At 42.4% G+C, this 12786-nt stretch overlaps 1 protein-coding gene across 4 annotated transcripts in view; it reads left to right on the top strand.

The window, feature by feature from the left end:
- Positions 1 to 12455, top strand: part of PWWP2B (PWWP domain containing 2B) — a 45338-nt gene extending 32883 nt beyond the window's left edge. For 3 of the 4 annotated variants that reach the window (XM_073353969.1, XM_073353967.1, XM_073353968.1), the window contains exon 4: positions 11941 to 12455. The gene's annotated coding sequence lies outside the window, so the exon portion shown is untranslated. Of the gene's footprint in view, positions 1 to 1851; positions 5293 to 11940 lie in introns of those variants that run through there. The other variant, XM_073353972.1, reaches the window with a different exon arrangement.
- The last annotated feature ends 331 nt before the right edge of the window (positions 12456 to 12786 follow it).

The raw sequence follows: 12786 nt of genomic DNA, 5'->3' as shown, positions 1-12786 counted from the left end.
ACTAGGGCAAAAGGGTAATAAATTCTCTCTGGCAGCTTAGTCCTGAGCCTTTCCAGCACAGATGCTGTCAGCTGCCCTGAATTAGTCTAGTAATTGTCTGGTCGCTAGTCACTCATGTATTTTTCCAGAATGGGGGACCGGTGTCTTTTTACTGAACTTTTCAAGATGTTCATTAATATCCTGAAGGAATAGACACTTCCAAGTGGTTTAACAGTTCCCTTAGTGCATGTTGGATTGTGTTAAATACGAAGAGTCTCTTCCCTATGTAAACTACGGAGTTGAGGGCAATGAAGTGTAGTGAGGTTATTTGACTCGTGAGTAAGATAACCTGTTACATCTACATACCTGGGAAGTGTGCCTTCATCTAGGCCCCAAACCACATGATGTGCTAGCGTATGCTGGAGCATGGGAGTCTGAGAAGCTCAATTCCTGTTTTGCTTTGTTTTTTGTAATTGTAAAGTGAACCTTTTTCAAAGAATAAAAAACCTGTGAAACTATTTTATTTCATAAATAGCTATTCGGGATGATGACAGTTAATACTTATGAAGGCATGTCTACTAACCCGTCTAAGTAGGCTGCATATTGCTGCTCTGGGATTTGGAAACTATTCCAAAAACCTGTTGTTCGTGGCTAGTAAGGCTGCTGGGGCAATGCAATAAATTTATGATGCTTCCATCCTCTGTTTAGATCTTCCTCTGGCTACTTCTAACAATGGCTCTTGAATTATTTGCTCTTACTGCGTGCCTGCCTTCTCTTTTCTCTCCCCCCCCCCCCCGAAAGACTTTTCCCTCCCACACCCCATTTTATTTCTGTTTGAGAAGCTGAGTCTAGGGAATCTTGTTGCTGGGGAGGAGGAGAGAGAGGGACTCTACATCTGAGCTCTGCCTTGAGGGAAAACTTCTACTCTCTTCTGGTGTCTATGTGAGCAGGATATTCTTTTTTGATTGCAGCTGGGACTTGCAGGAAGTGGTTGGGTGGTTTTTACTTCACCCCAGTCAGAGTTGTAGGAAGAAGCAAGCAAGGAGGATGGAGATCTGTAGTAAATGGATTTGGCAAAGCTAAGTGAGAGTTTACCCAGTAGCTGTTCATCAGCTGGATGATGGATGGAAAATATCCCTCTGAAGTAAACTACTGGGGGAAAGGAGAAGGTTTAACATTGCCTTCAATTTTTAAAACTTCCATTAACTTCCAACAGAACAGGTGATCCCTTTTGGTATGCTGTTTTGAATGAGGAAGATATTGGGAACAAGCGCAACAGAGAGAAGAAACCACTCAGTAACTTTTCTGACTGGTCCCAGTGATAGGTATGCACTTCAGCACCCCTTTAACACTAATAATCCAGGAAGCATCTTCAGCCTGCTCTTCTCCAGGAAAGGCGGAATCCTAAAATTTCAGTTCTGAGGTTTCAGGATGAATCTTAGGCATGGTCTACACTATGGGGTTAGGTTGAATTTAGCCGCATTAGGTTGATTGGTCAGCAGCACAGGTGACCATGCAGTCCCCCCAGAATCAGAGCGTAGATGGTTTCTACGCTCCCCTTATTATCTCCGTCCCTGAGGTTATCGCAGATTAGAAGGCGAAAAAAACGCACTCACGATGACATGTTTTCCGAGCTCATGTAGTCCTCCCGCGCTGATAGGGCACAGCTTAATGCATGGAGGCATTCAGTGGCAGAGGCCAGGAAAGAATTAATTGAGCGCGAAAAGCGGAGGCAGGATGCGATGCTGAGGCTAATGGGGGAGCAAACGGACATGATGAAGCATCTCTTGGAGCTATAGGAAAACCAACAAGAGCACAGACCCCCACTGCATCCACTGTATAACTGCCTACTCTCCTCCCCATGTTCCATAGCCTCCTCACCCAGACGCCCAAGAATGGGAAGGATCCGGGCACCGAGCCACTCCACTCCAGAGGATGGCCCAAGCAACAGAATGCTTATTGTAGCCACACTAAAAATCAAACTGTTTGAATGACAGCTATGTGGCCTTGTCCTTCCCCTCTCCCCCACCCCACCCAGGCTACCCTGTCCGTTATTGCATTTTTTAAAATTTAATAAACAGAATGCATGGTTTCAAAACAATAGTTACTTTATTTCAAAGGGGGCAGGGTGGTTGGCTTACAGGGAATTAAAATCAACAAAGGGGGTGGGTTTGCATCAAGGAGAAACACACACAAGTGTCACACCAAAGCGTGGCCAGTTATGAAACTGGTTTTCAAAGCCTCTCTGATGTACAGCACGCCTTGCTGCGCTCTTCTAATCTCCCTAGTGTCTGGCTGCTCAAAATTGGATGCCAGGCAATTTGCCTTAACCTCCCACCCTGCCATAAACGTCTCCCCCTTACTCTCACAGATATTATGGAGCAAGCAGCAATAACAATGGGAGTGTTAGTTGCGCTGAGGTCTGACCAACAGCGCCAGCGAGCTTTTAAATGTCCAAAGACCCATTCTACCACCATTCTGCATTTGCTCAGCCTATAGTTGAACTGCTCCTTACTACTGTCAAGGCTTCATGAGCCACAGGAGCAAGGGGTAGGCTGAGGTAGGTGCGACCGCATGGTGCTGCTGGTTGGGAGAGCAGCCTGAGGCAGAAGCCTCCAGCTCACAGGAGAGCAGAGTTACAGCAGAAGCGGTGGAGCCGTACATCATGGACAAGGACGGCTAGCAGTCCTACTGCACTGTCTGCTGCGAAGGCACCCAGGAGCTGCTGCTGTGTAGCCGTGCCAGCTGCTGCAGGTGCTTCCGTGTTGAATACTTTGAGGTCCTGGTAGGGCAAGGTACCTCGGCCAAGGCAAAAGAGTAAGAGCCCTGGAGCTGTTACATGTGGCAACCACAGAAGTGCTATGGGGTGTTACCGCACCTACCGGACTGTAATGTACGGCTGCAAGACTTCTTCACCAGCGACAAAGGACAGGAATATGAGGCACCTAAAATCTAAAGAGGCCCGCACATTTCCCAGAGTCACTACCCTTGATAGCAGAACATCAGTGATTGCATTGGCTACTTGGATCATAGCAGCCCCCACAGTAGACTTGCCCACAACAGCAGCAGTCACAGTGAGCTGAGTGGGCTCCATGCTTGCTGTGATATGGTGTCTGCACAGGTAACCCAGGAGAAAAGGTGCGAAATGGTTGCCATTGCTTTCACGGAGGGAGGGGCAACTGATGACGTACCCAAAACCACCCATGACCATGTTTTTGCCCTATCCGGCATTGGGAGCTTAGCCCAGTATTCCAGTGGGCGGTGGAGACTGTGGGATAGCTACCCACAGTGCACTGCTCTGAAAGACGATGCTAGCCATGGTAGTGAGGATGCAGTCCGCCGACTTAATACGCTTAGTGGGGACATACGCAATCGACTGTATAAAATTGACCTAATTTTGTAGTGTAGACATACCCTAAGGGATACAGTATTCTCAGCTGACCATTTTGCACTGATTTTAAAACAATTAAGCCTCCCAGGCTCCAGCCAGACTACGAATAAATCAAGAATATTTTTAGGAAATATCTTCCTTCAGGGCTCAGAGATATGAATCCTTTTGATGTGTGCTCTAAATGATGTACTATAACAATTGCCTTCCCTAACAACAAAGTGGAGGCTAAATAGCTGGTATATGAAATTCTGTAAGTTTCAGCAGGAGGGGAAATACTCCCTGATCTAGATAAAAGACTAAAACCAGATTCAGCAGTAACTGTGCTAACTATAGACCTCAGTAAGTCCCTCTAAAAGGACTACTCCCTGACTTCTAGCCACATAATTACTCCGTTATGGGCAGAGAGAACTTTTTTTTTCCCAGGAGAAATGTTGAGTCTGGGCCTCCACAGGCACAAGTCCTGTCGACATGAGTGAAAATTAACACTCCTGCATTATTGGCCATAGTGGAAGCTCTAGTGTAGACTGATCTGGGTGCTGTCACTCTTCCCCAAGCACCATGTCTTCCAATCCTGCTGGAAATGGGCTTTACTGGCATTTGATATGTTGGCACCAGGCTGCCTATATTGGGGCTTCCAGTGTTGCTAAAGCCATTGGAGTTGAACCGGTGTTGGCAAAAGTAGGAAACTTTGTGTAAAATTTCCTTAGTGTAGACAAAGTGATGTTGCCCCATGGTGGCTCAGCGTGAAGAGAAAAGCCACTTAAATAGAGGGTCAGAGGGAGAATAAATCAAGGAAGCCGATGAAAATGCCTTGTTCCCAGGACACTCTTCTTTCTTCCCATCACATTTGTGCCACTGGTCTTGTGCTCACCTCAGCTACTCCTAACTGCTTCCTCTACTTTCTCCACGGGACCTGATCATTACCCCTCTGGGGCCCTGTGTTTCAGAGGCTTCCATATATCAGTGTGGTCAAGACCAGTGGTGGTTTCTCTCCCTCATGCCAACCTGCCTGAATGAAGAATCTACCTCTTGGGGCTCCTATTTGTCTGCCTTACCCACAGTCTGTTCATTAATTAATTGGAGGGGGGGAATAGCTCAGTGGTTTGAGCATGGGACTGCTAAACCCAGGATTGTGAGTTCAATCCTTGAGGGGGCCATTTAGGGATCTGGGGCAAAAATTGGGGATTGGTCCTGCTTTGAGCAGGGGGTTGGACTAAATGACCTCCTGAGGTCCCTTCCAACCCTGATATTCTATGATTCTATATCTCAGATAGCAATACTTCTGCCACTGCTCTCAATAGTGGGTTAGGGTTCTGATACCTGGCAAACCATCAGGGCTAGTAATAAGGCACTAAGATTCAATTACTGTACCTCACCAGGTATTTACGTATGTAATCTCACCTTAAAACCATACTCCACCCATCCACCTCCTCTCTCTCGGCCTTCCCCTGCAAAAAAATAAGAGAAAGCTGACTTACCCATGTAGAATGTATATTCCTAGCTCACAGGCAATGTTTACAGATTACTTACTCTTTGTCAGATCTCTAAGGGGATGATTTCCCAGATAAACCCCCGAGTGAATTGTATTTTGATACAGAGGTTCCTTGGCAAAGCATCCCCTGTTCTTTGTAAACAGCTCTCACTTCAGACCTGACAAACTCACTACACTAAATACGTATCTTACACGATATTTATCCATAAAGGATAACATGTAAGGTAGCTACAGAAAGCTCACAACTTGTCAAGATTCATAATCAATGTGAGATGCACATATGGGTAATATGTAAGAAATAATGTACACTAGGACCTCAAAGATAGGAACACGAGAGCTGCGGACACCCCATGGAACCGGAAGTCATCAATCAGGCAGCAGCACAGACCAATAGGTAAATATAGTACTGCCTCGAGGCTCAGGGCTTCAGCCCTGGGGGGTTGGGGTTGCAGCTGCAGGATAGTGGGGGGCTCAGGGCTTTAGACCTGGGGCTTCAGCCCTGCGGCTCTGCTCTCCGTTTCAGTCTTGCAAGGGGTGCTGGGGCTCAGGGCTTCAGTCCCATGGCTTTGCTCCCAGCTTTAGCCCTGTAGGGTGGGGTGGGGTCGGGTGAGGTGGGGGCTTTAGCTATGAGGGAAGCACCAGTTTCAGCCTCAGAGCTTCCCCCGTAGCTAAGCTCCAAGCCTTGGCATGCCCGCCCTCCATGCTGAAGCCAGGAGCAGAGCTGTGGGGAGCCCTGAGCCCCACTGCTCCCCCAGGTCTAAAGCACTGAGTCCTGGTGGTCCCATGGGGCTGAAGTCCTGAGCCCCCTGCCTGGCTGCCTGATGGTTAGAAGCCACAGAGCCCCCACACACCTGGTGGCCCTCTCTTCCCCATGTGCCTGAAGTCTGTAATTTCTTCTTCAGAGTTACGAATAACCTCCATTCCCAAGGTGTCCCTAACTCTGAGGTTCTACTGTATTTGTATTGAAAATACGGTTGATGGACTTGGAGTAAAAGTTAGTCACCACTAGATACAGTTACAAACTTGACCAGTTAACCACACACCTCATTTGGAACTGGAAGTACAAATCAGACTGCAGCAGAGACACCCCTCCTGCCCCCCCCAAAAAAGCAAATACAGTACATTACTGTGTTAAATGTAAACTACTAAAAAAAGAAGGGAAAGCCGCATTTTCCTTCTGCATAATAAAGTTTCAAAGGTGTATTAAGTCATTGTTCAGAATTACGAACAACCTCCATTCTTGAGGTGTTTGTAACTCTACTGTAACATGTCCTGGTGGTGGCCCATTCAGGCAGAGGGAGTTGTCCTCTGCAAGGACCACGTCTAGCCTTGCTCCAAGACTACCAATTGAAAATCATCAGAGATAACTGCAACAGTGGAAACTACTTGGAGGTTTAAAAAAAAAATAAAGGAACATTATAACATATGTTTGCCCTGCCTGTGAATAAAGACAAAAGTCTAGTTCAGTATATGAGAGGGGGGAAGAAAGATCCTCTGTATCCTTTCACTGAGGAGACATCTTGGGGAGTGGGGATTTATGAAAAATTGGATCATTGTTCCTGTGAAGCCGGCTTGCTCTGCAACAGACTGAGCTTGGGGGTGTGGGGGGGAGGGCACATACTTTATTAGATAGAGGTAACTATTAAATGTAGACCCAGGTTTGTGTGTGATTTTATTTTTGCATTGTAACCATTTGTTTCCGCTATTTTGTTTCTAGTTAATTCTCTATTGTTTCTTACATAAACCCACTTTAAAAAAAAAATTAGACATGCTCATGAGTGCTGTGATTTTACTGGAGCAGTGATTTAAGATAACATTAGTAAACTGGGGAACATAGCTTTTTTATTTTTAAGGACAGAGGAGCTGGGATTAGACAGAGTAACCACTGACAGCCTGGATATCACAGGGGAATGATACAAAGGGGCTCAGGGACCTATTGTTAACCTGTAAGACAAAGACAAAGCTGGCAAAGCCCAGAGGAGAGTGCTTGAGGTAACAGGCTGGTGGCATTAGGGAGTTTACACCCAGTCATCATAAGCAAGACTACCTGTCATGAGAGGCAGGGGGCTAACACAGTGATTTCCAGTCCTGGGTGCCTCAAGAACAGTCACATGGACCTCTTTTTATCTTGGGATCAGATCCTGTGATTGGATCCATGCAAGCAGCCCCTCTGCTCATGCCTACAGAGACATGCCCATGCAGGTCTGATTATCAGATTGAAGTTTGTCCCTGCAGGGATTGACTTGTGAGGAGTAAAAATTTTAGGTGTAAATTGAACAGCCTTTACATAAAGTGTAACTCAATGTTTCCAACTCTCGTGATATTTGTTTTCCGTCTCAAAGCCCTAGCTCCTAAAATCAAGTGACTAGGGGAGGATCTCTGCTTCAGTTTATTTAAAAAAATCTAGTCCCTGTGATTGTGGAGAAAATCTTGAAAATGTGAACAGTGTGTACCTTAAAGGCTAAAAACCCAGTGAACATAAAGAATCCAATGAGTTTTTTAAATCACTATTTTTAAGCAAATCTAATTTTATTTTGAGGATTGAAGAATGAGTTTTCAGTGCTTGAGGTTGGCAGCGCTGAACTTTTCTCAGATAATGACCCACGATGTCTAAATTGGCGTGAAACGTAAATTTATTGCTACTTTGTGTTTGGTTGAAGTCTGAAAAACTTTTCCTCTTTTACTTGGTTCATTTCATTATCCTGCTTTATAAACTATTGAGATTTTCCAATGCACACCTGATAAATAAAAAGAGGAAAAGAGTGACCCACAACCTTTTGGCTAGTATTTTTGACCCATGCTAGTGATTTTTTTTTTTTTAATGTTTCCCCGTTCTATCAAAGGGGCCTGATAGTTTGTCACTTTCTGAAAAATCTGCCCTCCTCAGATCATCTTAAATTGTCTTTAGTGATTTTGAGTGCCCAACTTGTTGCTTCAAAAAAATAAAATAATAAAATCTTGACCTTTAAATAGTAGTGCTAGTTTTAACTTTTAGATTCCATCCAGCTATGTGGTATCTGATATTTCTTTGTAAAATAGAATTAGTGTGGGGAATGGTGTCTTTTCTTACGGGAGCAAAGTATATAGTATATTAAAATGCCAAATGACTTCTGAGAACATAATGCTGACCCAACTCTGTATTTGACTTTTTCCCTGGGGAGAAATGTCTTAAGCAGGTTTAATAGCACAGTTGTATAACATCCACCACGCAGACGCGAGGCAGGACTAGACTAAGCAGAACACAGAAGTGGCACATTTAAATCTTGGGTGTGTGTTTAACTTTCATCAAGGGGACTTATATAGTTGCAGCAGATACAAAATGGCTAGTCATATACAACAAGCCTGCAACAGGATTCACCAGCTGCATTAAGTTGGGCATAGGGGCTGGAACCAGGGGTGCTACAACACTTCCTGGCTTGAAGTGGTTTCCATCGTATACAGGGTTTACAGTTTGATTCAATGGCTCAGCACCCCCGCTATACAAATTGTTCCAGCACCCCTGTAAGTGGGGCTATTTTTTACCCTCCTCTTCCTCTGCCACCTGGATTGTTCCAAACATCTCTAGCTGTAGCTCTAGTCACTGGACCATGCTGCCTCTCATGCTGTTGACCTAAATCAGTAAATCCATAATATGTAAATCATCGGGGACTTAGAAGTTTCCAGAATCTCAAACTTCTCTTTAAATTGCAGTTTTATTTTGAGGTGTTGTACGGTACTAGCCATCTGAAGCTTCAGAGTAACTAGGTAAGTCTCTCTTCAGTCATCTGATAAATATTCCTTCACTAGTCAAATGAACTGCACTTGAAAACTGCTGAATCTATCTGGTATAATATATTTAAAATAGCCATTTGTGCTCTCTTACTTTTAAGAAGCTTCATCTTCCTATTTGAGCCATGAGCTCCTATATTCAAGGTTATTAACTGCTGGTTTATAGTGGCACCAGAACTGTAGGTTAATGTGAAGAGAAGTTATAAGCATTCACCTTTAGGGACAAACAAATAAATTTGTTAGTCTCTAAGGTGCCACAAGTACTCCTTTTCTTTTTGCGGATACAGACTAACACGGCTGCTACTCTGAAACCAGTGTTTATCAAAGCTGTTGTAAAAGCCAACTTGCAGTTGTGCCAGTCCTATCAAATTTCTGTTGTGAGAAGATAGTCTCTGATCTTGGTCTTGAAGCAATTGCATTAAAGAACACACAGGGCAGGCTGAGTTATGTACCCATTCAGTAAAAAGAAAAGGTGGGGTGGGGGGAATGGTTGTTGTCATAAGATTAAATCCTCTAACAAAACTACCTAGGTTTTTGTGAGTTTTGTTAGTAATGCTTCAAAAATTCAAACCAGAAATTGTCAGTTGCTATGTGCTTAATATTTCTTCCCATACCACAAAATAACTAAGTTTCTTTATGAGCTTAGTTTGGGAATGTACAATCTGACCAAGTTTGCAGAATTATTTCTTTAAGGCAAACAGTAAATGCTGAAGTGATGTAGGTATTTTTCAAAATTCCACCTGTAGTGTTTTATGGTTCAAAGGTGCAAATCACACATTGCAGATAACTTTCAGGCCCCAGTGTGCTTGATAAATTGATTGTTTTCGATCAGTTTGTGTTTGGGTTTTTTTGCGGCTCTTCTTTGAAGTAGCTGAGTTTTGAAAGTGTACACGAAATTTCTGAATACAGACTTTGCTGAACTATAAAGGTGCTTTAGGATAGGAGTTTCATAGGAATGTCAAAGGAAGTGACTTAAAAACAAACTTTCTGTCACTAACAAGACTGTAAATTATTAAAATACTGAATTTCTAGCTTATCATGTTTAAGGGCTATGGGTTCTTTTGTGTTTTTCAGTCACCTTGGACAAGGACAGGCAGGTCAGTTTCACTTTTAGTTTCTCATGCTAACAGGAGGTTGTGGTGCATTTTTAGCAGTGCAGAGAAATGTGATAATGTAATTAACTTATTTAAATCATTATATATTGGATTTTTCTTCTCATAATTCAACTTTTAGACTTAAACTCTGAGGGTTCTATAAAAAAGGACTTTGACCCTTAACCATAGTATTACATCTCATTCTGTTATTCATCAGAAAGGTAAATGTGAGGTCCTAAAATCCTGACAGTATTAGTTTCTGAGTTAGGACTGATCATGGATTTTAGTGCTAGGCCCTGATTGAATTGCTTCTGAAGTCCATTTGTGGTGACCTGTTTTCTCTGGAGGAAAATATTAAAAACTTATGGATGACCTCAATGTTTTCAGCCACTCTTCTGTCAACAAGTTCTCCTGACTTGCACTGCTCAGTCACTATTCTTAATCAGTTTTACTCCAGTCAGTCTTCAAGATAAACAGAAGGGTGTGTGTTAAATAGATATGCAAATGTTTAAGGCCACTGATCACGCCAAGGTACTGTAGCACAATTTCAGTACATTTTGCACAGCAGAGTTAATTAACAGAATGGCAGGCATAAGTTGCATGGACTTCTAGGTAAAATCTTAGCCTTGTGAAATGTTGCCTCTTTCTTTAAACAAACAAACCCTCCCACTGATATGGCCTTCTGCCCAAGACTACTGCAGGCCAGATGACAGTGTCCACAATCCTACTTTCTGCCTAATAGTCTTAGCACATGCTGTTCATGTCAGAGTGGGAGGAATGCAGCATTTTGAATGTTGTGACTTCATTACATATTAGTAGCGGAAAGCCCATGCTGTTGCATAAGTATGATGCTTGGGCCAAATAATCCATCTATTCAGTCTTCCTCATACAACCAATCAAACTGCTGCATGCAAATTATCTGTTGAGTAAGGGTAGTGATTGGTTGTTACCTCTAATGTGACGATGATCTAGGATTCTTGGCATGACATAAATACATGCCTTGCTGTCGTGTGTAATTTGTAAAGTCAAAATGGCTAAGAATTTAAAAATTGGTTGGTAATAGACTATGAATCCCAGTGATGATTGAACTTGGTGATATTCTGAACAAAAAAACCTCTCAGCCATGTTCGTAGCTGTTTCATCACTTCACACTGATTCCACAGACGTTCTAGGCTTCAGAGCAAAACACAGAAACAGTCCTGGAATCTTATAATATTGACAGCTTCTCTTTAAATGCAAATCAAGTGTTCCAGTATAGTCTTTGAGGTAACCAGGTAATAAGAGCTGCTGGGGCTCTTAGTCTAACTTTAAAAGGCCAATAAAATAGGTACATATCACAACTATTAGAGATTGCTATAGTGGGATATGAATAACTTCCTCTGCTTAGAAGTGTGGATTGGACTATCGGGAGCATTGATGACTCTCATTGGTATCCTGCAAGAATGGTGTGGGAGGAATACTCTGTGCCAATCTGGTTTGACAGCAGTATCTCTCAATCATCTCAGGTATCTCCTTGTTTTAACCGTTAAGTTGAAATGAAATGTACTCATTTCTGATTTTTTTTCATTTCCATTCTGAGCAACGTGTATTGGCTGGAAGGAAACATCTCTTGCTTTTTTTTTTTTCTTTCTTTTTCTTATCAGAAATGTACATTTCTACCTGAAAATTCAGATGTTAAACATGCATCAGCTAATTTAAACAGCTGCAATTCCTTACGCAAGCTTAAATTAAGAGTTAAAGGGGTTGGATTCCATGAAGAACCTTTTTTCCTATTTTATAAATTTTTTTGAGAAGTACAGGTCACAAGGGAAAAAATGGACTATAAGAATCTTAAAAATTTCTGATAGGTTTTAACCAGAGTCCAGTATAGGAAAACTTATTATATCCCTACACCAAAAAGTGAATTGTTTAAGATTTAAATACTAAGCTAGCCAGCTATCACATTCTGTTCTTCATCATTAAAATGACAACTGCATTCTTCAAAAAATATTTCAGTGGTATTATTGCTTACTTCCAACTTTTATTTAGATCTGTTAATTCAATGAGGCTATTATTAAACTGTAGCTATTATGTCTTCAGTTTGCCATGCAAATTTACACCACAAGAGTTGCAGGTTATATTTAGATGAAGTAAAGGAAAGTGAGCCTCTCACCGCTAATATTGGTCAGTTCTGTGCCACTTACAATAACCTTTCTCCCTCTTTCACTTTCTTCAAGGTAACAGAAGATAAGAACACAGCTGTTCTCCTAGAGTTTCATGAAGTCTGTAAACATCCTGACATGCTCCCCAGGAGAATCTTGAGGTTGCCATGCAGATGACAGCAGGATGAGTTTCCTTGTCAGATTGCACTGCTTATCTGTGAAGGGTGACGGGCACCTGGACTGGAGTTAGGAGACTCTTCTGGTGCGAGGCTGACAGGAAAGTCTTAAGGATATCTAACCGAAAACAAGGGAATTGAAAAGTAAAGCAGTGAACTAGGAGAATAGTGAATACCACAACTTGGAATGTATTTATTACTTAAAACTAGCTACTCTTGATAAAATCCCAAAAAATATTGCTGCTGCTTATTTTACTTACAGATTTCACACACTTGTTAATTTTAAAGCTACAAAACTTTTACTCTATACTGTATTCTAAGAAATGTAATTGGAGCAGGACATGCAATAGAATGAAATCAGTGTAGTGTCAAGTACAATGGACTCACTTTTGTGTCAATTAAAACATGGAAAATGTGCAACACAATTATGTGGCCATTATTGTGCACACTTTAAAGCTTTTCAGTGATGTTTACTGCAGAGCTGAGATAATTAAGAACACTATGATTTCAAGCATATAAACAAGCAATCAACTAGTAATTCGGATTGTGAGGTATTCTAGATTAATCTGTGCATTTTTCAGTGATCCCTACACATATGCTGTACATCCTAGATGCATTTATCCGAAATGCACTGGGGTGGCTATTCACCTAATGCAGTTCATTAATGAACTTAATCTTGCATTCACACTTTTCTCTTCAACCAGTGTAGCTTGTGGCCCATTGAGAGTACATGCTGATTGATAGG

This window comes from Lepidochelys kempii, chromosome 7 (assembly GCF_965140265.1).
Source record: "Lepidochelys kempii isolate rLepKem1 chromosome 7, rLepKem1.hap2, whole genome shotgun sequence".
Lineage (NCBI taxonomy): Eukaryota > Metazoa > Chordata > Testudines > Cheloniidae > Lepidochelys > Lepidochelys kempii.
Note: the sequence above shows the minus strand (reverse complement) of the source record. Positions and strands in the feature narration are given on the sequence as shown.